This window comes from Oryctolagus cuniculus, chromosome 7 (assembly GCF_964237555.1).
Source record: "Oryctolagus cuniculus chromosome 7, mOryCun1.1, whole genome shotgun sequence".
Classification (NCBI taxonomy): Eukaryota; Metazoa; Chordata; class Mammalia; order Lagomorpha; family Leporidae; genus Oryctolagus; species Oryctolagus cuniculus.
Genome location: NC_091438.1, coordinates 75,554,811 through 75,581,240, shown reverse-complemented (window position 1 = coordinate 75,581,240; position 26,430 = coordinate 75,554,811). Strand labels below are relative to the sequence as shown.

At 45.5% G+C, this 26,430-nt stretch overlaps 1 protein-coding gene and 1 long non-coding RNA gene across 22 annotated transcripts in view; one reads left to right on the top strand and one right to left on the bottom strand.

Annotated features, from left to right (window-relative positions):
• Positions 1-26,430, top strand: part of TLCD4 (TLC domain containing 4) — a 101,357-nt gene that overhangs the window by 22,941 nt on the left and 51,986 nt on the right. For 6 of the 21 annotated variants that reach the window (XR_011390564.1, XR_011390561.1, XM_070078006.1 and 3 more), the window contains exon 1: positions 8,743-8,999. The exons of 4 other annotated variants lie outside the window; for them this stretch is intronic. The gene's annotated coding sequence lies outside the window, so the exon portion shown is untranslated. Of the gene's footprint in view, positions 1-7,157; positions 7,260-8,330; positions 8,468-8,511; positions 8,651-8,742; positions 9,000-9,068; positions 9,446-9,549; positions 9,929-10,346; positions 10,684-11,296; positions 12,421-26,430 lie in introns of those variants that run through there. 11 more of the 21 variants (XM_070078007.1, XM_051856242.2, XM_070078009.1 and 8 more) reach the window with 10 other exon arrangements.
• Positions 4,404-8,396, bottom strand: LOC138850596 (uncharacterized). Its single transcript, XR_011390565.1, has 2 exons — positions 8,276-8,396; positions 4,404-4,728 (listed from the first exon to the last, which is right to left on the bottom strand). It is a non-coding gene; the product is annotated as an uncharacterized lncRNA (long non-coding RNA).

Below are 26,430 nucleotides of genomic sequence, written 5' to 3'. Positions count from 1 at the left end.
AGTAAGGTTTGTTAAACTTTTATGAGTTCTAGATTTTGAGTCACAATTAGAAAGGCCTTCCCATTCCAAGGTAAGAAGAAAATTCACCCATATTTTCTTATAGTGCATTTGTGCCTTTGTATTTTATACTTAAATCTTTAACCCATTTGGAATTTATCCTAATGTACTGTATGAGATATGTACTTAACTCTATTTTTTCCAGATGATATTCTTTTCTAAAAAATATATTTATTTATTTATTTATTTTGAAAAAGATACGGAGAGAAGGAGAGAGAGTGAACAGAGAGATAGGGCTAGGTCTTCCATCTGCTGGTTCACTCCCCAAATGGCTGCAATGGCCGAGACTGGGCCAGGCTGACGCCAGGACCCAGGAGCTTCTTCCAAGTCTCTCACATGAGTCAGGGGCCCAAGGACTTGGGCCATCTTCCACTGCTTTCCCATGTGCATTAGCAGAGAGCTGGATCAGAAGTGGAGCAGGTGGGACTCAAACCGATGCCTATATGGAATTCTGACACGGCAGGCAGAGGCTTAACTTTCTGTGCCACAGCACTGGCCTCAATGATATTCACTTTTTACCAAGTCCTTCTTATGCTGCTGATTTGAACTTGTGCTTATTTGGGTCTACTTCTCGACTTCCAATCCAATTCCATTATTTTATCTATTCCTATGGAAACCACAAAGTATTTCATTAGACAGCTTCTATATTATTTTCAATATATAGAAAGTTACACCTTCCTTCTTGACCTGATTGTTCTTGCTTATTTATCTTTCCATAAAATCAGCTTCTCCTATTCCAGAACGCAGCCTTAGTATTTTCATTCTGGTTGCAATAAATTTAGAAATTAAAATTTAGGAAGAATTGACATACATTGACTTTATCCAAGAACAAGGTCTGGCTTTTCATTAGTTCAAGTCTACTTTTTGGTCCAGCAGGTATGTTTTAAAGTTTTCCTCATTTAAGTTTTGCATATTACTTATTAAATTTATTGCTAGGCACTTTTTGTTTCAATTATAAATAGGGCCTTTTATTTGGCAAGGAAATATTGTATATATACACATATATAAACATACATATTACATATAATTTTGGAAAATTTATTTTATATCCTGCTCTCAATCTTAATTTTCTATTTTACATATATATTTTCTCATTGGTTTTCTTTGATATATATATGTTTACATATGTTAATTTAAAAACTGTATGTTTCAGTAATTTTCCAGACATATGATCACATTACCCATAAATACTGACAATTTTACACTCTTTTTCTAATAGTTATTTCTTTGCTTTCTCTCTTGCTTCTAGTTCTCTTGACTGATAACTCCCAGTACCAGTTTAGATTAGTAGTGGAAGAATGGGCATCCCCTTTGTCAATGCAATCTGCTAGTGTTTTCCTATTAAATTTGAAGCTTTGAATCATCAAATTAATTTTTAGTAAGACGCTTCTATTTTGTTTCAGTTAAATAACTGATTTGGTCCAACATAAGATCTCTAAATGTTCAACAATAAAGGGTTGGTGAAGTATGTTATGGTAGATCCATTGAATAGAAAGGTCAGAGTAGTTACAAAATAATATTTTCTGTTTTAACTCATTTTGTTGTTCAAAAACCTGAAGTATATGCAAGAAATATATTAGAAAGTATATTTAATACATGATCTAAAATTTATAAGTATGTAAACTGGTGACAGGTAACATCAACTTTTAATTAATTCATAATTTTTAAAATAAATCCATGATAACATTTTGGTACAATTAAAAAACTTAGAAATTTATTAAAAGTAGAACTGTGTTCTTTCTATTCTTTTCGGATCCCTTCCTGTTTTATTTTTAATTCTTTTTGTAATACAAAAGTAATGCTTTGCTATTTAAATATCACGAAATGATCATAATGTTTATCACTTATTCTTTCTCAAATGGCACTAAAATGATGGTGTAGAAAGAGGTTTGCAGGGAATGGTGCTGTGCACAGCAGTTTAAGCTACCACCTGCAATGCCGGCGTTGACTTCCAATCCAGCTCCCTGTTAATATGCCTCAAAAAGCTGCAGAAGACGGCCCAAGTCCTTGGCCCCTGCACCCATGTGGGAGACCTGAATGAAGCTCCTGGCTCCTGGCTTTAGTCTGGCCTAGCCCTGGCCATTGTGGTCATTTGAGGAATAAACGAGTGGATAGAAGATCTCTCTCTTTCTCTCTCTCTCTTCCTCTCTGTAACTCTGCCTTTCAAATACTTAAAATAGGAGCTGTCATTGTGGTGCAGTGGGTAAAGCCACTACCTGCAACACTGGCATCCCATATGGGCACCAGTTCGAAAACTGGCTGCTCTACTTCTGATGCAGTTCCCTGCTAATACACCTGGGAAAGCTGCAGAAGATGGCCCAAACACTTGGGCCTCAGCACCCAAGTGAGAGACCTGGCTTAGCCTGGCCCAGCTCAGCCATACAAAAGATCTTCCAGTGGATGGAAGATCTCTCTCCTTTTCTCTATAAACTCTGCCTTTCAAATAAATAAATACATCTTTATTAAAAAAAAAAGAAACAAAGAGGCTTGCAAGAAGGCCACAAGGAAAATGAGTACAATTGATTCTATTTGGTGGATTAAAAATTTTGACAACTAGCAACTCATTGAGAAAATTTACTTCATTAAACTTTTTTTTTGGCATTGTTTTCTTCCTTGTTTAAGTGTGCACAAAGTCTACAGCTTCAATAAATTACTGAATCCAGAAAGCAGATGAAGTAGTGATATTTGACTTGGCCAAGGGGAAGAGGGGCTAACTGAAGTGCTTGGATGGGAGTGGCACTTAGTGTTGCAATGCACTGTGCAAGGTGGTGACGGGGAGTAGGGTATAATGTTGAGCAAGGAGGATTGCCTCCAAGTTGTTCACTGACCTGTTGGACCCCTGGGTGCCCTTCCCACCACAGATAGACAACTGAACTGGTGTATTCCACTCTAATGGTGCCGTTAGCGATGCTATTTCTCGGTGAAGTCAAAAGTTACCTCTTTGGAGAAAATGTATTCTTTGATAAAGAGTTCCTATTAAAAAAAAAAAAAAGGAGGGGGGATTAGCCAGAAAATAGAAAAGAGCACTTGGGAATAAAAACTGTGTTTGAAATAGAAACTTGAGTAGAAAATTAGAAGATGAATTTAAAGAATTTTCCTGATCCAGGATTTTTCAATCTTGGCATTATTGACATTTGGAGCTGGAAATTCTTTGTTTGGAGGAGGCTGTTCTGTGTGTAAGATGATTGACAACATCCTTGGCCTCTATTCATTAGATGCCGGTGCAACCCCACTTCCCTGTAGTGAAAGCCAAAAATATCTCCAGATATTGCCACATGACCCTTGGGGCAGAGGAATCAACCCTGCCTCACCACTCCCTGCTTTTTGTACCTGTATCTCAGATAACACAAAAGGTAGAAGCAGACATAATAATCAGGTAAAAAGACAATAGATTTAGAGAATGATATAGATGTTTCAGTATCCTACTAAGAAGAACTCACAAAGAATGAACAAAGAAAATGGAAGGGAGGAAATTAATAGAGAAATCATAAAAATCAATTTGCAGATAAAATCAAAAGACCCCCTTAGTGTACAGCACAATTACTAACAAAAGAACCCATTCTAAGACACATCATCATGTAATTCCAGGCTAGTAGGTATAATGAAAATATTCTGGAAAGAAAAACAGACTAGATACAGAGTGGGAGCTAAAAAGGATTTAGAGGGATTGGCATTGTGGTGCAGTGGGTTAAGCTGCAGCCTTCGATGCTGGCATCCTGTATGGATACTAGTTCCAGTTCTGGCTGGTGCACTTCTGATCCAGCTCCCTGTTAATGTGCCTGGCAGCAGAAGATGACCCAAGTATTTGGGCCCTTGTACCCAGGTGGGAGACCAGAATGGATCGTCAGGCTTCTGCCTGGCCCAGTCCTGGCCATTGCAGTCATTTGACGAGTGAGCAGGTAGATGGAAGGTATCTGTCTCTATGGGCCTCTCCTTTCTTTTTCACTCTGCCTTTCAAATAAATTAGTGAATCCAAAAAAAAAATTAAAAAGGAAAAAGGCATTAAATGTTTCAATAGTAACACTGGAAGAATACTTTTAAAATGTTGAGGGAAAATGATTTTTCAACCACTCTAAGTTATCAAGCAGGAATATAAACAGAATGAAGACATTTTCAGACATGCAATACTCTAAAAATTTATCCCATATACACCCCTCCTGTGTAAGCTACTGGAGTTTGTTTCAGCAAAATAAGAAAGTTAATTGAAAATCATGTGTTTGAGTGTTGGAAGATAACATTGGTGGGCATCTGAAAAAAGTCTTGATGCTTTTGGATAATATTTAGGCTAGATTTTTTTTTAAATGTAAAAAAGCAAGACTATCATTAACTCTAGGGACAAAAGAACATTTTCTTCTTTCTTTTTTAGTATTTATTTATTTATTTGAGAGGCAGAGTTATGGACAAAGAGAGGGAGAAACAGAGAAAGAGGTCTTCTATCCAGTGGTTCATTCCCCAAATGGCAGCGATGGCTGGAACTGGGCTGATCCAAAGCCAAGAATACAGAGTTTCTTCTGGGTCTCCCACGTAGGTGCAGGGGCCCAAGCACTTGGGCCATCTTCCTTTAGCAGGGAATTGGATCAGAAGTAGAACAGCAGGTACTTGAACTGGCACCCACATGGAATGTCAGTGCCACAGGCAGAGGCTTAATCTACTATGCCACAGCACTGGCCCCTAGAACAGGACATATTCAAGAAGAATGTTATCATGAGACATTACTTGATTAAAAATGCATTATATTTATGTTATCACCATGATATAAACCCTAACTACTGATCTGAGTGGCTTTGTTGGAGGAAGGGTGAAGGCCAAGGGGTGGTGGCAGTGATGTGTAAAGAGCTGAATGCTGAAATGCCATGACAAGATGACAGTGAATAATGTCCAACACTGAAAATCAAGGCACATTGGCATATCATTTAGGAAATGAAGACTCCGCAGAAGAGTTGTATGTGGAACACAGGATGAAGATAGGTGAGGAAAAGTGGGGGAGGGGCTGAGAAAACTTATGGGTGGTTTTTTTTATAAGCTTGTAAATACCATGTGAATGTTCACTCATGTCTATTATTGTCATTAAAAACAAAAGCACAAAAAATAGCAATACACACACGTTACAGGAAAAAAGTCACAGAAAATCAGAAGCGATGTCCAGAATTTCACCCAGCAATATTAACTGTTGTTAATATTCCAAAATAGTTCTCTCCAGAAAAACTTTGAAAAAATATGAAAGTAGTTTTAAATATGAATAAAACCTTACAGAAAAAATGTTATTTTTAAAAATTTATTTGAAAGGCAGAGTGACAGAGATAGAGGGAGAAACCTAGAGAGAGAGAAAGAGATCTTCCTTCTATTGTTTCACTCCACATGTGACTGCAATGGCTGGGACTGAGCCAGGCAGAAGACAGGAGCCTGAAACTCCATCTGGGTCTCCCACATTGGTGGTAGGAACCCAATGCTGGTGTCTTATTCTGCTGTGACATTAGCAGGGAGCTAGATTGGAAGCAGAGCAGCTGAAACTCCAGCTGGATTTCTGACAGGAATGCCAGGATCACAGGTGTGTGCCACAATGCCAGCTCCTGAAAATTCTTGATATCTTAACACTATCAACACAGAAAAAAGTATTTCCTTGGGATTAATCTTTTTGATAAAATCAACTTTTCTGATCAAAATGTTTGGCATCATTTGAGTTATATTTCCACCAACAGCACAGTTGAGAATTAAGGCACTTTTGAAAAATACTTTAATTATCTTGTTACTTTAGAAAGAAGCAGCTTTGGGTTTTGATTTTCAAGTAATTGGCTCTATTTAGAAGTTTAAGAATTCTTGGTATTGTGGTGGAATGGGTACAGCTGGTGCCTGTGACGCCGGCATCCCACCAGGGAACTGGTTCGTGTCCCAGTTACTTCACTTTCCATCCAGCTCCCTGCTGATGGCCTGGGAGAGCAGTGGAAGGTGGCACAGGTCCTTGGGCACCTGCACCTGTGTGGAAGACTCGGAAGAAGCTCCTGGCTTCTGGCTTCAGTCTGGCCCAGTCTTGGCTGTTGCGGCCATTTGGGGAGTGACCCAGCAGATGGAAGATCTCTGTCTCTTTCTCTCTCTTTCTTGCCCTCTCTCTCTGTAACTCTGACTTTCAAACAAATAAATAAATCATTAAGAAAGGGAAGAATTCCGAAAACAAATTCATCAGGAACATTTGTAGCTTTTGTAGTTTTTCTCTTTTTAATTGTGGATGAATATTTCTCTGAACTTTTCTTGAACTGCTTCAATGAACAAAAATATAAAAGTACAATTCAGCCTTGATACTTCACATTTAAAATGCAGATAAACTTCAAAAATATAGAATTTGAAGGAAGCATTCTTAAAAAGAGAAAAAGGGGATATTGCTAAAACAAAGTTAAGAAAAATTAAGGATTTAAATGTGAATAATGAAATGGATGTGCTTCAAGAAATTAAACGCCATTAAAGTTTTCAAAAATATAGTTTATAAACCCTTTAACCTTCCAAGATCTCTGAGTGCTAATTAAAAGTTTCAACATTCAATTACTATTTATTGAATTCCTCTCATACCTCAGACCTTTCCTTGAAATAGTCCCTTATATTCTGTTTAATTTCAGAACAATAGGGCTTACTTAGTGAGGTATTTGTAGAGAGGCCTGCTACGAAGGAATGTAGTGGGATATAGTAGAGTGTGGTGGATTTCTGAGGGGTTCCTGGCCTTGGTTACTGCTGCTGGTGGTAGAGAATTATGCCCATGAAAGATAATGACGGTGCATTTATCAGGACAGAACAGAGCAACTGCCAGCCACCAGACAAGCACAGGAGAGTGCCGTGGGAGGTAGTCCTGATGCAGAGTCCTGAGGTGAGAGCTGTGCTTTCTGGGCTGACCTCATGAATGTCCACACATGACCATCTGGCCCACAGAGTTATGAAACAGCTGTGTGTGTGGGAGGCAGCTATAGGACAAAACAAAGTTTTCAGGTACCGTGCACATTATGAAGCAACTATGATGAAACAGACTGTGGTCAAAGAGCACTGGTGTTCTGGTATGCCTGGAGAATCTTGGGAGGAAAAGGGGAACAGGCCCTTGGGGCCAGTCAGATCTCCCTCCCTGCCTGCCTGCAGGCTTCTGTTCCTGCTTATGGCAGGAATAGGCTTTGTCTTCTCCAGGTCGGTCTGAGGTCCTTTTGCCACCACGCGGGTCTTCAGAGGTAACTGTGAATCAGTATTTCTGTCTAGCAGATGAATAAATTGCACTTCTCAGAGGCATGGAGAGCTAAAGTCGGGCTGCTCTAACACACGGACAGAATTCCAGGTTCTGATTTCAGTTCTACTGCTTGCCTCTGAAAGTGGACAGGTTGTGTGAGGGTTTCTGTGTGTGTATCCTGTGGTCCATATATGCAGCAGATACGTGTATATTTGTGTGCATGTTTTATATAAGGTCAAATATGTCAGCCCTGGATATTTATGGATATTTCTTTTTTTTAAGATTTATTTTATTTATCTGAAGACAGAGTTAGAGAGAGAGGTACAGCCAGAGAGAGAGAGAGGACTTCCATCCACTGGTTCACTTCCAAATTGGCCACAATGTTCTGAGCTGAGCTGAGCTGAGCTGATCTGAAGCCAGGAGCCAGGAGCTTCTTCCAGGTCTCCCACACAGGTGCCGGGGCCCAAGAACTTGGGCCATCTTCTGCTTTCCCATGCAATCAGCTGGAAGTTGGATCAGAAGTAGAGCAGTGGGGACTTGAACCCACGCACATATGGGATGCCAGTGATACAGGCCAGGGCTTTAACCCACTGAGTCTCAGCGCTGGCTCGTGGATATTTCTTACAAATAACTGTCCTGCATTATTAATGGTGGTGTTTACAAGTTATTTATTTAGAACTTATCTCTTTCCAAAAAAAAAAAAAGCCTTGTGATTGCTCTTCGCTAATTATGATTGCCTAAAAAAAATACCTTTTCATTATTTTTATTCCATTCAATGCAAGGGGCTCGATCCAGAACCCCTGATAGCTTTTCGAGTCTGTATGTAACAGGTCGGAAGGTGTATTTCGTTTCAAACTTTATGTGCTGGGCATTTTGGGACTCAGCCAGCTCCAAAAAATTTCCAAGTCCCACTTTCACACCCCGACAGCAGAGGGTGATTTTCCGGGATTCCGGACAACGCTGCTCCCGAGAGAGAACACGCCTCTTTCACACACGCCCCCTACCCAGTATGGAACGCACCTGCAGCCCCAAACGGGAACGGGGCGGGGCTCGACTTTGGCCATGTCAGACGTGGCAGGAAAAGTCAGCAGTCGCCCTTTCATCTCGTTTCTGATGATCACACCAGGCAGTGCTTCTATACAGTATTTGGGCATTTAGAGAAGAATGTAAATTCATGATCTAAAAAGGTTTTTGGTTACGTGGCGAGCCCAGGTACGGACGGGTGCGGGGGCTGACTCTCACAGCTCTCCCCACGCGTGAGCTTGCTGAAGGAAAGTCCGGGGGCCGCACGCTGTACCCCAGGAGAGGGTAATCTTCCAGGAGTCCACCGCACACCGCACCTCGAGTGTTCGCGATTTCGAGCCCTTTCCGGAACTCAAGTTCCAGCACCCGAAGGTCGGCCCCGCAGCCCCGCCCACTTTGGCCGGGGGTCGGAGCCGCGCGGAGCCGGAGCCGGAGCCCGAGCGGCCGCGGTCCCTTTAAGGAGCCGCTCTGCGGTAACCCGAGCCCGCAGTCCGGGCGGGCGCGGCGGCCGCGGCGGTAGCTGAATCCTCAGCCACTGCTCCTCCAAGCGGCCCGGAGCCCGCGGCTTCCCTGGCTCCCGCGAGCATCTCGTGGGGGTGGTTCTGGCCGGCGCCAGCCCTCGGGCCGGGCTGGATGACCAGGCGCCTGTAACCACCCGCCGCCCTTACCCGGCCAGGCGCAGCCGCCGCCCGGGCGCGACTCGCCCGGGGACCCTGCACAGGTGACGCCTTTTGCCCGGGGGCTTGGGGAGGAGGGCGGGCTCGCTATGCCCCAAGGTTCCCCAGCGCCTCAGAGCGCAGCCCGGCTGGAAGGGGCGCCGCGGCTTCCCGCCCCCGGCCTAGCGCGGCCGAGGGCTCCTGCTCCTGGAGGCTGGGTGGGCGTCCCGCACGCGGGTGTCGGCCCGGCTCCGGGGCGGGCTCCAGCAGGTGTGCGTGGCGGGCGCAGCATCCTCCCTGCCCGGCGGGCCCCAGCGGTGCTCCCGGAGCAGGTGGTGTCCCGGGCCCGAGGCCCCCGCGTTCCACTCGCGTTTCCCGGCTGCGCGATTGAGCTGTCCTGTCTGGCAGCATCTCGCGGGTCTGAGCTCAAACGGGGTGGGTGCAAGCCTTTGGGCGTCCAGGGAGCGCATTCTTGTTAAGAGACCCGCACACCATCCGGCGCATCAAGTGGGTAAGTCCCCTTCCCCCGCGCCGCTGCCCTCTCAAACAAGTGGCTTTTATTTACCCTTGCAGTTCTCAAGTGGGTCCCATTTTTAGCTATCGAGTGCTGGAGTCTAGTGGGAAAGGGTTTGGGCGAAGAGTCAGGGAGAAATCGGTTTCTATTTCCAGCTCTACCATTGTCACCCCTGGCAAGTTTATGAAACTCAGTGCCTCCGTGTACCCCGCCATGAAATGGGCTGCGTGATGTCAGCGTTTTCCTACTGCCCCCTAAACGAGAGGACAACCTCTGTGGCAGCGTTGTGCGTTGACCAAGTTTATTTCAGAGACACTGGCTGCTCTACATTTTCTTGATGGTACATGCTGGAGTGTTGTGGCACGTTGTGGCGCGTTATGAAATTACAGAGTGATCCTTGACTCTGTAGAAGCTAATCCAGATTCCAGTTTGGGGACGGGATGGAAGAATCTGTGTGGATGTTAACGACTGACGTGCCAAGTAAGAAAACAGTGGTCATTTTCGTGAAGTCTTGTGGAGACAAATGGCCCTTGGGTGGTGGTGGTTTCAAGCCGGAGGCTGCTGTGGGAGCACCTGGTATAAATTGGAGTGCAGCTTCACTTTAGTGTAGCCAGTTACCAGACCCTTGTTCCCTTTGCAGTGTGCTGTGTATCAGGTGGAGAACTTGCTCCCCACACCTCTCCTTGTGAGTGCTTGCATTTTCCTTCAATTGTATGGGTGGCACAGAGTTAGAAACATGTACTCCTACCATCTTGGAAAATTTGAAAGAATGGCTGCAGGGACCTTGGGTTTTAGCGAATTTGTCACCCCGCTCCGTGATTCAGAAAATAGCTTTGAGAGTGTTTTGTTTTCCCTGCTCCTGCAACTCCAGAGTGGGGACCTTTCCCGTGTGATCTTGCGTGAGGTTTACCTGTCTTGGCTGGATGCCTGGGATCCAGCTGCTCAGTCAGTCATTCTTGTTTACACTATTAGCTTTCTGTTTCTGTTCATTTCCCTTTACACTCTCTTGACCCTGGTGGAAGGACTAACAGCTTTTTTGCTTCTAAAGCCACGTGCTTGGTGGTGACTGGGAATGGCTGAACCTGGGTGGGGAACTCTGAGTTTGCCGAATCTTCGTTGAGGTCTGTGGAATAGACCCTCCAGGAGCATGCAAGTCACTCTGTCATCTTCCTTTTTTTGAGATCTCCATTGGAGGAAGAGTCATTTGATTACCAGGGAAGTCTTTGGAGCTGGAGGTGAACTGTCAGAAACCTAGCTCAGTGCTAGGCTGATTAAGAGCATTTCCTGCAAAGGTGTGGAGAGGAGACAGTATGGGTTTGGAGAAGTGGAGAGTTGGCAGGGAGGGGATGTGGGGGTCCCTTCCTGTTGCTAGATAACAAGCAAAACTGTAAGGGGAACCCTGGATCCCTGAATGGAAAAGGGGGAACAGGATGGGTTGCAAAAAGGGAGTGGAGGGCTGGCGCCATGGCTCACTAGGCTAATCCTCCGCCTGCGGCTCTGGCACACCGGGTTCTAGTCCCGGTCAGGGCGCCGGATTCTGTCCCGGTTGCTCCTCTTCCTGTCAAGCTCTCTGCTGTGGCCCGGGAGTGCAGTGGAGGATGGCCCAAGTGTTTGGGCCCTGCACCCCATGGGAGACCAGGAGAAGCACCTGGCTCCTGGCTTTGGATCAGCACCGGCTGCAGCGGCCATTGGGGGGTGAACCAACGGAAAAGGAAGACCTTCCTCTCTGTCTCTCTCTCTCTCACTGTCCACTCTGCCTGTCAAAAAAAAAAAAAAAAAAAAAAAAAAAAGGAAGAAAAGAAAGGGGGGTGGGGGAGTGGTGCAACTTCAGGGCAAATCCTGCAGTGTGGTGGTGTTGGATCAAACCTTCTCTTCCTTTCTGTCTGATTGTTCCTTGCCCCTCATGGCCAACCACAGTTGCCTTGCAGTTAACAGAGCTGCCTGCCTCCAGAGCTCCCAGGGCTTATCTTCCTCTCCCAAAGCTGGCCTCACCTTTGTTACAGGAAACCCTTCAGACCCCAATCCAAACAAACATCCCATATCCTACAGATTAAGAGCTCCTGTAAGCTCCAGGAGCTCTTGGAAGGTTAAAAAGTGAGATACTCAGTTGGCTGAGAAGAGGAGAGCCAACAGTCTACACTGAGATACAGAAAACTGTGGTTTTTCTGTTGTGGAAGATAATGAATGGATTGTGTGGGGGAGGACTGTGGGCACTTGGACAAGGGAGGGCAGGCCTGAGGCTCGCGTTGTGCTGGACAGCTTGTGCCCCTGTCCTTGAGAGAGGAGAGGATGCCACCCAGGGTGTGCAGCCACCTTCTTGCACTTTCCCCCCTTCCCTTTGGCTTGTGAGGGGAAGATAGCCTGATGGAGGCGGGGTAGCCATCTGTTCTCGAGGATGGGAAACAGACTTTAACTGATAGGGATGAGCTGTATTTACCTGGCACCGGCATCAGCCTCTGGGGTGTTACACCAGAGAACGCATTTCATGAAAGTGAGGCTAATTTTGTAAGAGAATTGACTTTTGGTGGCATTTTTTTTTTCTTGTTGGGGATGAAAGATAGCACACAAAGAAATGGAGTCCCACTGTTCTGAGGCTTGTTATTCTTGGTCAGACAGTTAGATGTGCCGATCCCAAGCCTGAGAAGGCAGGGCAAGGCAGGGCTAGCAAAGGGTGTTTCTTTGCTCAGAGCATTGGGCTGTCAAAGGAGAAGGCAGTCCTCTGGATGCCCGAGGAGGAGCTTGTGAATCAGTGCAAAACACCAAGGTTTTTTTGAAAATAGCCGATGGAGAAGACAGCTGGAAGTCTGTTCAGAGCCCGAGCCTGCATGGAGGAAAGGAGTTGCTGAACAATGGGACCAGTATCTTGGGAGAGTTTGACTAGATGAACAAAAGCTTGTCTAAAGCAGTGTTTTCAAATATTTATGGGTTACAACAGGGTGAAATGCACTTTTACACTGAGACCCAGGAAATAAGTAAGTATGTGTGTATCTAAAGCAAGTTTCTATTTCTATTCTATTTCTATTTTGTGTTCTGAAAAACTCTTAACCTATCAGTGGATCACGGTCCACTGTTTGGGATTCTTTATCTAGTGTGTGAAAAAATAGTTTGTAGAGCAGCAGGCTGGACAAGGCATTGGAGCTGCTTGTGGAGGAGGGAGGGGCATAGAATTAATTGTAAGCTGTCTTGGTGGGGACAGAACGGAGCTGTAGGAACTCATTTGGTGTCTGATGGAAGAAGGACTCACTAGATGAAAGACAGCTAGACGGGGCAGATGCAAAAAAGAAAAAAAAATCTATCCACCAGTTCTATCTACTTCAAAGTGGTTTAAGCAAAGGGGAAGTGTGGAAGCTGTGAACTTGGATTTGAAGATTTCTGTGGAGCAGATTTTCCTTTGTAGTTCAAATGAGAAGACAAATGGATGCAGAATAAATTGGCTGGTGGATGTAGGTCACGTCCGCTTTCGTAGGCTGGACAAGGAGCAGAGGCTCATGGTGCAGAATACTCATATCTCCTCTTCCAGCTTGTAGAAATTTGAGCAGAAGTGGATGAAAAATGTTCCTTTGAAACCCCATTTGCTGATCAAGCTCACTAGGAAGTTGGCCACTGGCCTTGCAGAAAATTGGGAAAGTATTGGCATTCCGTTTTATAAAAGGATTAGGCTATCAAGGCTTCCTCACAACTTCTACTTCATCATCTACCATCAATCTCTGGCTTCTTGAGGAAACAGGGGAAGCAGCAGCTTGCATGTATGAGCCAATTCCAGTTGGTGCCCTGCAGCTGATCAATGGCAGAGTCTATCTCTAGGCTTTTGTTTCCTTTTCCTAACAATTAACATCTGTCTCTAACACCTAACAAGTAAAACAAAGCCTGGAGAAAAAATACACAGGTATCAGAGTTCACCCAAGGCGTTGCTTGGTTACTGCTTGCTTCTATCATTGACATTTGACCTGGTTAGAGCCTCCCTTTGACCCATGGAGGCCTTGTCTGGTTTTGTTACTTCAATGGATATTTTTTCCAGTATTTGACTTCACTCTTCCTCACCTGTCATGTGTTTATTTTCAACTCCGATTTCTCTGTTATCTCAGACCTTTGATGAGGTGAGAGATATTCCTAGGGAGCCCAATTCTGGGACTTGGAAAAATTGTCTTAGTCAAGTTAACTATTTGTTTTAATCTATTTGAGAAGCAGAAAGACAGTGACGGAGCTCTTCTGTTCTTTGGTTTACTCACCAGATGTCTGCAACATCAAGGACTGGGAAACCAGGAGCCAGAAACTTGATCCTGGTCCCCCACATGGGTGGCAGGTACCCAAAGTACTTGAGCCATCAACTACTGCCTCCCAGTAGCTGGATCAGAAGTAGGGGTGGTACTGGAAGCTGGGCACTTTGATAAGGCATGCTGGTGTCTCAAGTGCTGCTCCAAATGCCCACCCCCATCAAGTTATTTTATCTAGTTTTATTCAAATAGGCTTGAAAAACCTTTAAAAAATGTATTTTGAAGGCATGGAAAATTTCTTCCTATTTGATATGTATTTATTTAATGGAATGGGAGGAAGAAGAAATTTTCATTGGATGAAAGATTTTGAACAGATTTGAAAGTTCCCTAAGGGGAGCCTTGCACTAAAAAAGTCTAACATTTCAGGGACATGAGTCTTTTTTTTTCTTTAAAGATTGATTTATTTATTTGAAAGTTACAGTTACACAGAGAGAGGAGAGGCAGAGAGAGAGAGAGAGGTCTTCCATCCAATGGAACTGCACCAATCTGAAGCCAGGAGTCAGGAGCTTCTTCCGGGTCACCCATGCAGGTGCAGGGGCCCAAGGACTTGGGCCATCTTCTACTGCTTTCCCAGGCCATAGCAGAGAGCTGGATCGGAAGAGGAGCAGCTGAGTCTGGAACCGGTGCCCATATGGGCAGGCCAGGGTGTAAACCTGCTGCTCCACTTCTGGCCCTGGGGACAGGGGAATCTTAAAACTAGTCTTGGCCACTTAACATGTTTTGCTCTAATATATATATATGTATATATATATATAAAATATTAGATGATTATTGAATTTAAATTAAATGCTTTATAATTTGTTCTGTGCTATTTCAAGGACTTTTTTTTAAAAGATTTATTTATTTATTTGAAAATCAGAATTACAGAGAGAGAGAGAAGGGGAGACAGAGAGAGAGAGAGAGAGAGGTCTTCCTCTCTACATCCACTGGTTCACTCCCCAGTTGGCTGCAACAGCAGGAGCTGTGCTGATCCGAAGCCAGGAGCTTCCTCTGCATCTTCCCATGCGGGTGCAGGAGCCCGAGGACTTGGGCCATCTTCCACTGCCTTCCCAGGCCATAGCAGAGAGCTAGATCAGAAGTGGAGTAGCCAGGACTTGAACCAGCACCCATATAGGATGCCAGCACTGAAGGTGGTAGCTTTAACTGCTATGCCACAGTACTGGCCCCTCAAGGACTTTTAAAAGACTACAGCTATGTTTACATTGAGTAAGATTCCTTGCCTTTTCCTATTTTTCAAACCTGAATGGGCACTACTAAACAAATCAACTTCTTACATGCTTTTCACAAAGTGAAGGAATCCAGGACTAGGCAAAGGTACTAGTGGGGAGACCAGGAGTGGGGCCTGGAGCAGAGGCACCCTAAATATTTTGGCCACCATCCAAGTCATGTCTCCGAACCAAGCCCTTTATGATGGTCTACATTTTGAGGGCTTGAGAATGCTTTGGAGCCTCAAGTCCCTAAGTGTTTTATTTAGTGCTTTGTTTATTACCAAAGTGAAAACAGCTCATTATAAAAGACATTACAGAGAAGCAACACTCAAGAGAATGGGGAACAAGCTTGCTTCTTCTGCATTCTGTGGATCCTCCTTGCCCATGCTTGGCTCCCAAACACAGCCCAGTACCAGTTTTTGGTTTAGAGCCCTCCAGATGTGTTTCTCCACAAATGCCAAGATGTGCCCACTCATTTACTGATGAAAAATGTGTCATTTTGCAGCCTGCCTTCCAGATCACTTTGTTCATTTAAATGTCTGCACTATCTGACAGTCTCCCTGTTGTCAGTGTATTTAACCCTTCCCCTGTCGACAGAACCTAAGTGACTTTTGGTGCTGAAGCGTCAAACACGCTTGTACATGCATCTTTTCAGACTTGTGTTAAAGTTATGTTGAGGCTGAAAGATCAGTTCACTAGTATGCGCCTTGTTTTATGAGTCAAGTAACATAGTGCTCTCAAATTCTGCTCTTTAATTCCCCAAATGTTCACTCAGCAGCAAAGGCACAGCCACGGATTCTGTGGGGATTTCCCAGTGGGGCAGTGTGCAGCCCTTGTTTCCAAGAGCTTACTCTGTAGTAGGAGGATCAGGCATGCACACTGAGTATAGTAGGCTTAGTTTTATTTAGACCCTTCCTTGTTCCACCAAGGATTTGGGTATCTTACCAAGATGCACACAATATCGTAAGATAGTAAACAGTATGGAACAGGAAAATGAGTTGGAAGGATGAGGCTAAATAGCGTGTTTTTGGAGTCTTACCCTCTTGTTGTTGGCAGCCGTGGCCCTAAGCTCTCCAGCAGCAGCCATGTGGTGCATGACAAGCATCAGGGTGTCCAGAAGAGAAACCACATCAGAGGTGCCCACCTTGTCCTAATCCCAGGAGGTGACGATGGTTTCTTCTTGGGGTTTTCGTCAGGACAAGGGCCAGCATTGTCGACAACATTCCCAGTATCGTACAGTAAGACCTAGTGACTTTGTGATGCTGTTTCATATCATGTTCCTCAGTGCTAGCCAGGGGTGTCATACCTTGGCACTGCTCAGGGAAAGGTCAGTAGGATAGGAGGTGTAGGTTCATGGGTTTCATCCAGAAATAGCTGTAAGAGAACCTAAGAGGACACATGACCAGTGAAAACAGCAATGTGATATTGTTCCTGGACAATTTTCCCACAAGGTAGCACAGAACAGGCTAGTGGGATTTCTGTAAGTAAAACCCCAAGAGTACTAGCCTTTTAATTTATGAAGCCAGAAGTGGAGAGATTTTAGATAGTATTGACTTTCCAGACTTACTACAAAGGTGGAGCAAAATATTTTTCCCAAATGTAGAATAAGGAAACTCTGTACTCAGCTCATGCAGAAGTAGTGCTTGTTCACGTTGATTAACTCCAGAAATTAGAGGAGATCACAGAGTCACCATTCCAAGAGGTTCTGCGGTATCTTCCAGCTTAAGAGTTACAAGTTTGGGGCATTTTGTACTTCGTGGAGTTTGGAAAGTCTCACTTCTCATGAGCCACTGGGGTTTGAGCTTCATCAAATTCTTGTCTTAAGACCATTTCCCTAGAACCATTCTTTGTTGCCAAGTCTATGTGCCAGGCTTCAATACCCTTACGCGCCTTACCTTGATTGAATTAAGCATGAGGTGTGTAGTAAGTGTTAAACCTGAAGTTTGTGATGTGATTAAGCCACATCTGATATGTTTGGCATGACACCTTTTGTGAAGTGGTTCAAGGAAACATGCCGTGTGTTTAGATTTTTTTGCCTACCTTTCAAACCAGATACTGCATCAGTAGATAAATACCATGTTTATTGGGAAGTAGTGGGGTTGGCACCAGGCTTTGAAGATGGCAATCGTGTAGGAAGAGGTCATAAGAGAAAGCATCCTCAAAAGTACCTTGGGTGGAGTTCCTCAGGTGACAAGATGAAAGGCCCTTTTTAGATAATTTAGAAAGGACTTGGCTGCCTTCTCATGTTAGCCAGCAAATTCTTGAGTCAGCTCGGAGGTGTAGACAAGCTGCAGGACACTGGGCCCGAGTGGGGCTTCAGATACAGAATATAATTTTCTCCTGTGGTTTGGGGCCATTGGAGAAATTGGTGTAATGCTTCTTGATTAGGAAAGGGCTAGTTTTAACAGCCATTCTTTATTGAGTGATGTTTCGACTTATGAGTGCTAATGAATAACAAGGCTGCTCTAAGTTCTAGTGACTTTACACAGTGATTTCTTATTTCTTGTGATCCTGTGGGTTGGCTGGCAGTTGCTATTCTGGTTGCAGCCTCACTCAAGTGGGTGCTTTCAGCTGGAGGGGCAGCTGGGCTGGGAGATTCGGATGGCTTGCTGGCGTGGCTGCTGCTTGGTGTTGAGTGCTGGCTGTCTTGACAGCTGAGCGGCCTCAGCCTCCTCCTGCCTCCTCCTCCTCCTCCTTCTTCCTTCTTCTAATTTTAAAGATTTATTTATTTATTCGAAAAGAAGAGGTACAGAGAGGAAGAGGCACTGAGACAGAGAGAGAGGGAGAGAGAGAGAGAGAGAGAGAGAGAGAGAGAGAGGAGGATCTTCCATCCACCCACTGATTCACTTCCCAAATGGCTGCAATGGCTGCAATGGCCTGGGCTGGGCCAGGCCGAAGCCAAGAGCCAGGAGCTTCATCTGGGTCTCCCACTTGGGTGGCAGGAGCCCAAGTACTTGGGCCGTCTTCTGTTGCTTTCACAGGCCCTTAGCAGGGAGCTGGATTGGAAGTGGAACAGTCAGGACTTGAACTGGTGTCCATTTGGGGTTCTGGCGCTGCAGGCAGCAGTTTTACCCACTGTGCCACAATGCCGGCCCCTTAGTTTCCTTCTTGTAACCTCTCATCCTCCAGCAGATTTACAGGGGCTTCCTTATGTGGTAGTCTCAGAGAAGCATCCCAAGGGAGTGACAGGTAGATGCTGTAGGTCTTAAAATTTTTAAATAATTTTTTTGACAGGCAGAGTTATAGAGTTAGACAATGAGCGAGAGAGAGAGAAAGAAAAGTCTTCCTTCCGTTGGTTCACCTCCCAAATGGCCATTAAGGCTGGCACACTGTGCTGATCCGAAGCCAGGAGCCAGGTGCTTCCCCCTGGTCTCCCATGCGGGTACAGGGCCCAGGCACTGGGGCCATCCTCCACTGCCCCACCCCGGGCCACAGCAGAGAGCTGGAATGGAAAAGGAGCAACCAAGACAGAATCCAGCACCCCAACTGGGACTAGAACCCGGGGTGCTGGCGCCACAGGCAGAGGATTAGCCAAGTGAGCCGCGGCACCAGCCTAAAAGTAATTTTAAAAATACATTTAAAAGGCAGAGCAGGAGCGGAAGAGGGAGAGGGAGAGGGAGAGGGAGAGGGAGAGGGAGAGGGAGAGGGAGAGGGAGAGGGAGAGGGAGAGGGAGAGGGAGAGGGAGAGGGAGAGGGAGAGGGAGAGGGAGAAAAGAGATTGATTTTCCATCCCTTGGTTCACTCCCCAAATGCCCTCTACATCCAGAGATGGGCAAGGCTGAAACCTGGAGCCCTTAGCTCCATCCAGGTCTCCTATGTGGGTACCAGGGACCCAAGCACTTGAACCATAACCAGTGTCTCCCAGAGTGAACATTAGCAGGAGACTGGAATCAGAAGTGGAGTCAGAACTCAATCGCAGGCACTCTGATATGGGATGAGGGCATCCCAAGCGACGCCTTAACTGCTGTGCCAAATGCCTGCCCCTGCCAGGACTTTCGAAGCGCATCTGTGCTCCAGATGTAGCCTCTCCTGTACTGAATTCAGTTTGTCGCCAGGGAGCAAGGTTGCCAGATTCATGGAGGTGGAGACATAGGGTGCTCCTTTGGATTGGAGGATCGGGGTGGCAGTGTCCTGTTGCATAGGAATTTGGGGCTATTACATGATTTCTCACAGGTGGCTGTATGTGCCAAGCACTGTGCAAGGTGTGTGTTATCTCATATGAGCCAGATAAACTTCTTGCAATTGTTCTTATCCCTGTTCTATAGAGCTTTCAGATCAGAGAGGTCAAATTCTTCTTGCCCAAGGCCACTTGATAATACTGGGGCTAGGATTTGATTCTAGGTCTCTAATTGAATGGAATTCACCTACAGAACCCAACAAGGAGGAGACATTTGCTAAGTTGTTCTTCAGCTCCTCTAACTCATTTCGTACTACCTCTTATTTCTTGTGGGGAGAAGGCAAAAAATAGAAAGAATGAGAAATAAAAGGCAGGAGGCAAAGCCCTATCTTAGCTACTTCCCTGCCATCCTAAGGACTTGCTCAGGGGTAATTGGGCTTTGGAGGTGAGAAGAATCTGCCTGCCTGTCCCCCCCCCCCTTATTTTTTTTTTTTTTAAGATTTATCCATTTATTTGAAAGGCAGAGGCAGAGTTAGAGAGACACACACAGAGAGACAGATCTTCCATCTGTTGGTTCACTCCCCAAATGGCTGCAATGGCCAGAGCTGGGCTGGTCCAAACCTAGGAGCCAGGAATGGCTTCTTGGGTTTCCAAATGGGTGCAGGGGCCCAAGCACTTGGGCTGTCCTCTGCTGCTTTCCCAGGCTTCTAGCAGGGAGCTGGATCGGAAGTGGAGCAGCTGGGACTCCAGTGCCCATGTGGGATGCTGGCACTGCAGGTAGAGGCTTTACCTGCTATGCCACAGTGCTGCCCCCGCCCCCCCTCCCCCCGCCTCCAGTCGCCTGTCTCCTTAAGTTCGGACTTCCTAGGCAGCTTGGCAGGTGCCCCAATGGTCCCTTTAAATAAAAGAGCAAAATACATTTGGAGATAATGGTTCTTTGTCCAGCTTTTCCTTGATTTCACAGTGTTGGCAGAAAGCCAAGAGATGTTGCAAGCCAAGAAGCTCCGTCTGTGCTCCCAGCAGGATGGAAGAGCACTGATAGGGAAATAGCACATTACAAGTCAGACAGAAGAGGCTGGCCCCAGAACTTCTTCCCTCTGCCGAGTCTCCCCTGGGTGACTCAGTGCCACCCAGCCCAGTCCCCACTGCAGCATCAGGTCCGTTCTCTGGCTTGTGTCTAGTGTTGTATTTGAAATGTTGATTTCCTTGAGGAGGAGCCAACAGATTGCATAAGCTTCCAGACCCTGCCTTTGTATGTGGGCCCACACCTTGTCAGCCTGAGCTTCCTGTGACTGGGATCTCCTGGATTAAGACGTTCTGATTTACCCCAAATGCAACAGCTGCAACAAACTCGCAAGTTTACAAGGCTAAGATGTCTTTGTAAAAGTTTTCAGGGGGTGAGGAATAGGAAGCAGCATTTATCAGGTGGATCCTCTGTGCCCTATGTACGCCAAGAGCCTCAGGTGCTGGCCTAGGAGCTCCTGGATTGTCCAGGGGGGACTTATCCCATGGGTTGGGAGGTGAGAACCAGGGTGTGGCAGCAGGGAGAGCTCTGGAAGGGGGGCTTTTGCCTTTGCCAGCATCCTGCAGTCTCACTGCTCATGAAACATTAGAAACACGAGTCCAAGTAAGGGAGCAAGCATGACTCAGAAGAATTTTAAATAAAAGATTTTTTTTTAAGATTGACATGAAATAGATTAATTCTGCTAGATTTTATGTATTATTTAAAAGCTAGAACATATAAAAAGTTAAGGTAAATACACACTAGGAAAATCAGACTACAAGTTTTGGTTGAAATCCTTAAAATGGAAGGGAGTACTGATCAGATACTGTGGGAACCCAGCAGCGGGCGGGGATTATTTTTTCAAAGAGCAGGAATTCTCAAGGAGGGGTCAAGGAGACAGGGTTACTGGTATCAGAATCTCTTGGTGTGGACTCTGGGCTGTTTGAAAAAAATCTACATCATGAAACCCATTTCTTCCCACCCCCTTGTAGAACAAACTATAGAAAGGAAGACTACAAATCTTGACCAGTAGGAATAAAGAGAATATATACTGTGGGGTGTGTGTGTGTGTGTGGTGGGGGCGGCTCAGATGTGAAGAACACTGAATTGGAGGGATCCGAGGAAGAACCTAGAGGGCATTCGGTATGGGACATAGGAGGATAGGCCCATGGCAGATAAAGGGAAATCTTGGATGAAAGAGATTTGTGGCAGAGATGTGAATTCGCAGTCAGAACAGTTCTGTGAGCTGTGGCGCACGGCACAGGCAGCACGCAGCCCTGGAAGCTGGCTGCTTTTTCACTGGGGTGGGTGGTGACGCTTTCAGAGCCCAGTTTGGGGAGCTGGTTTTAGTCTCCTTCCTGCTCTAGCATCCTGTGATTAAGAGTTATTACATGGAAATGTGAGGGAAACAAAGGCAAGTTAGCCTTAAATACTTTATTCTTTGCTATCAAAATAATGATTCAGGGGGCTGGCGCTGTGGCTCACTTGGTTAATCCTCTGCCTGCAGCACTGGCATCCCATGTGGTCACCGTGTTCTAGTCCTCTTCCAGTCCAGCTCTCTGCTGTGGCCCGGGAAGGCAGTGGAGGATGGCCCAAGTGCTTGGGCCCCTGCACCTGCATGGGAGACCAGGGGGAAGCATGTGACTCCTGGCCGTGACGGCCATTTGGGGGGTGAACCAATGGAAGGAAGACCTTTCTCTCTGTCTCTCTCTCACTGTCTAACTCTATCTGTCAACACACACACACACACACACACACACACAATGATCCAGAATGATTTCCATGGGAAGATGTCAGTTGCGAGGGTCTGTGGCAGGGAGACTAGAGCAGTTTCTCTTTAGCTTGAATTCTGTATGGGCTGTTGAAGGAAAAAGGGTTGAAGGATGAGGAAAGGGAGAATAAAAATATGAAAGATACCCTTATTCAGAGTTCAGTGTCTTAACACTGAAAGAATCATAGAGAAGTTGTTTCAACAATCATCAGCATTTTCTTGTTAAACCTGAAGTAGCATTATCTATTTCAGAAGGAGAATGTAACTTAGCGATATTCATATGGGGGTCATAGCCTCTGTTTGTTTAGCCTTCATTTGCTTCCCATTTGTTCAATCTCAAAAACAGTAGTGTGACTGTTAGAGGGTTTGTAGATGCCGTGTTGACTATGTAGTTGGCTTCCTACCATTCTTCACACTAATGCTAATTGTTCTTGAACTTGATGCTCAGAAAAGCAAGAGGTGAAAGGTTTTCTGTACATAATTCTCCTAACTTTTTCCATGTAACTCTCAAAGCACAATCAAAAAACTGCAGCTAGCTGAAACCTTTGGACTTAGATGCTAGACAGTTTTACATAAATGAAAATTTGAAAGTGAGTAGTATGATAGTTACTCCTTACTAAGAGATTTTAATGTTTCTGGTCAGTTTAAACAGATCATTGCAATATATCCCATATGTGAAAATTTAAACAAAAACCAGATGGATGAGAGTGCATATTTTTTTGAAAGGACTTTTTACTTGTTTCTTTGGCTTGGCAGATAACTCATCTTCTGCAGTCATGTGTTCAATTACAAATTATTTACAGTTTACAGGCAAAGACTTTCAATGCTAAAGTATTACGGCAGCTGGTGATGGTAAGTGATTCAGTAAATAAGTACTTATACAGTTGATACAGGTTTGAAAATACAGTGTAGATCATAGTTTTATGTATATATACATATACACATGAAACTTTCAAATACATATCATGTATTACAAGGAGTTTGGGATAGATAAATATAATCAGTATCATTAATAATTCTGGTATTTGCTTTTGACATTTGGAGGTGAGAGTTCTTTTGGAGTTGGTATATTTTGAAATCAAGGTATTGAATTCGGTATATTTTGAAGTCAGTATATTGTGTCTTCAGTTTAGAAAATTATTTTTCCATTACACTGGCAAAATGCAGGACCTGTAACTGATGAGATTCTAGCAGAATGGAAAGCAAATGTAAGAACATTCACACTTATTGAGCACACACTGCATGGCAGGCACTGTGTTAGGCATGGGTCACAGTGGTGAGGGAAAAATGACCATGTTTACCACTCTCGTGGGGCACATACTCCTGGAGGAAGGGGACACTAGTTTATGTTGCAGCTGTAAAGGAGAGGGACATGGTGCCAGCAGTGTGATAACGGGGAAGTTGGCCTGGTAATGGAGCCCAGAGGAGGCGTCTCTGGGGAAGTGAGGATTGACCTGAGAGTGGAGGAAATATGAGAGCTGACTTGGAGTGCAGAGGCACGGAGGAAAGGAGGGGAACAGGGCGTGCAAAGGCCTTGTGGAGGGTGGGGACACAGCTCGTTTAAGGGGCAGAAGGAAGGCCACATTAGCTGGAGTGCAGCAAGTGAGGACAAGTACCAGGTAAGGCTGGAGAAGGTGGGGTCCGTCTCATGAGAAACCAAGGGAGGCCCTGAGTTGAGGATAGGAGACGGGGTGACAATCATGGGAGACAGTTTTTAGAAACAAGGGCCCTGGAGCCCTCCAGTTATTCTTCACAGGAAGAAGGCCTGTTTGCAGATGATCCAGGAAAGTGCTGGTAGTAGCTAGAGAAAAATAGATCTTGTCAGGGGTGACTCCTGGGTCTCTGACTGTCAGATCTGGATGTGTGGTGATAAAGAACCCAGGTGAGAACCAAGTTTAGTGATCAGGTCATGAGCTTGATTTTAGGTACCTTTGAGACTGTGTAGTAAAGTTGCAGTTGGCCATATGCGTGAGGAGTTCAAAGTAAGGATCTGGGATGGATAGTTAAACTTGAGGACTTAGGGCCAGCCTTGTGGCGTAGTGGGTGAAGCCGCTGCCTGAAATGCCGGCATCCCATATGAGTGCCGGTTCGAGTCCTGGCTGCTCCACTTCTGGTCCAGCTCTCTGCTGTGGCCTGGGAAGGCAGTGAAAGATGGTCCAGCTCCTTGGGCCCCTGCTCCCACATTGGGGACCCAGAGTAAGCTCCTGGCTCCAGGCTTTGGATTGGCCTGGCTCCGTCCATTGTGGCCACTTGGGGAGTGAACCAGTGGATGGAAGACTCTCTCTCTCTCTCTTTCTCTGTCTATGTCTCTGTCTCTGTCTCTCTCTCTCTCTCTGCCTCTGCCTCTCTGTGGCTTTGCCTTTCAAATAAATAAATAAATCTTAAAAAAAAAATGAGATCTTTCTGTGTATACCTGGTAATGAGGCCACAGGTATAGGTGATGTCACACTGGAAACGAATAGAAGAAGGTCTGCAGTCTTTGAGGAATCTGTTTTGTAGCTGTGTAGAGGAAGTGTGGTATGACAGAAGCACAGGCAGTGGTTCAAGGGGAGAATGGGCAGTGGTGTCTGCAGTCAGCAGTCAGGCAAAGGCAACACGAAAGCCACATGTGGAAGTCATTGTTGACCTTAGCAATGATGGAGTGGATAAGGAACAGAGTGGGCTGAAGAACGAGGTGGGGAGTAATGACAGAGCACAGAGAGATATTTCTAGGACATTGTTAAGGTGTAGAGAGAAGGAGGGAATGCAGGCATGGAGCAGGAGCCAAAGAGAAAACTATGTGGGAAGGAGGTAGGTTTGAAGAAGAGGTGAAACTGTTGATTTTTTTTTTTCAGGGAATGTGAGCCTGCTTTATTTTAAAGAGATACATTATTTGAAAGGTAGAGTGACAGAGAGAGAGAGAGAGAGAGAGAGAGATCCTCCATCTACTGGTTTACTCCCCAAATGGCCACAATGGCGGGGGCTGCATCAGGCTGAAGCCAGAAGCTGGGAACTTCTTCCAGTTCTCTCACAGAGGAGACAAATATTCCCCAAGAGTGTCACAAGGAATGGATCCACTGTGCACAAGTTAGGCTGGCTTAGGTGGGAGGACTGATGGGTGAGATGCAGGTCGTCAGCACAGTTGATAGTGGGATTATAAGGGTTTTAATAGGTTGGCTTCTGTTTTTATGTAGGTCAGATGAGGGCTTTCTGCTGAGTGTGAGAGTGCATGGTTGGAGGTTTGAGAACAATAGGGACAACGTGAGCATTTTACTGTGGAATGGGAAAGGATTGGGAGGGTCAAGGCAACATGGTTGGAGTGCAAGGTAGACTTAAGGGCTGTTTGATCCCTCTGTAATTTCACCAACCTCAGTCCCTTCTGGTGTATGACTTTCTCCAACAGTGCTCTGATTGTAGGTTGTTAGTAAGAGTGTTAGAGAAATGACGGGCTGTAGGAGCTAAGCTGATTAAAGAGGAAAGTAAGAAAGGGCTAATGGCTTGGGAAAAATCCGAGAGGTCATTGGGCTTGAAAATGTTGCGATACTGAACAAGTTGGAAGGGACAGGGGCTCCAGTCAACAGAGGGAATACCTGAATGTTATTTTGGAGGCATAAAAATGATGGGTAAGGAACAGTAGAGATCTGTAGGTGGGGACAAAGTACCATAGACAAAAGGACTGAGGTTTCAGGGAGCTGCTGAGCCACATACATGGACAGGAAGTTACTGAGGTGTTTCTGGGGCTTGAGGACATCTGTGAGCCGGGGTCAACATCTCTGAATGGAAGGAAGTGTTTGGGAGTTTAGAATATGATGCCAATGAGAAGAGGGTGAGGTTGGTATAACTGAATGGCAGGACCAATAAGGATATGGGTGACGAAAGGGGGTGGAAAAATGGTGGACTAAGGCCTGAAGGGGACCACGAGGAGCAAAGAGGATGTCCTGGCCATGGCCACCCTCTGGCTCCAAGGTGTGCAAGGTGAGGCAGCCACTGCCTGAGAGGCTGCAGGAGAAAAGCTGTCCTCACAGTGCACACAGGACGGCCAAGGATACAGCACTACTTTCTGCCTGTGGAGCAGCAGTTCCAGGTGACCTGATGGGACGGTTCAGGGAGTGAAAGGGGTGATGGGCTGGCTCAGGTGGCTGGGGAAGAACTTTGGAGCATGACAAAAATAAGCAAGTGGAGCAAAGATCTCTGCAGTGGGTGCTGTCCATCCCAGTGTTGACTGATGAAAACAAGGATGAGTTAGGGGTCTAGTGGCCAGAGGATGGTCTGTGTCCCTTAGCTGGAGTGACGACAGGCCTAGAGGTTGCTGGAGACAGATGACTGTGGAAGCAGAAACCAGCTGGGTATGAGCCACGTGTCAAGTGTTGTTCTAAGTGCCCAAATAAGCATCTTGTCATTTATTCTGAGACAGCTGTGTCACATGACTGCTGTTGGTATTTCCATCTTGCATGTAAGAAAACTGAGGTTCAGTTAAGGCAAGTTAAACAATTTTCCCAAGGTCACACGGATAGCCAGTGGTGAACTGAGATTCCAATGCAAGACCTCCACTGAGCCTTCCATGTGAAAATTGTTTTTTTAAAAATGTAAATGATAGACTGTTGAAAAGTGAATGTAGTATGTAATATAA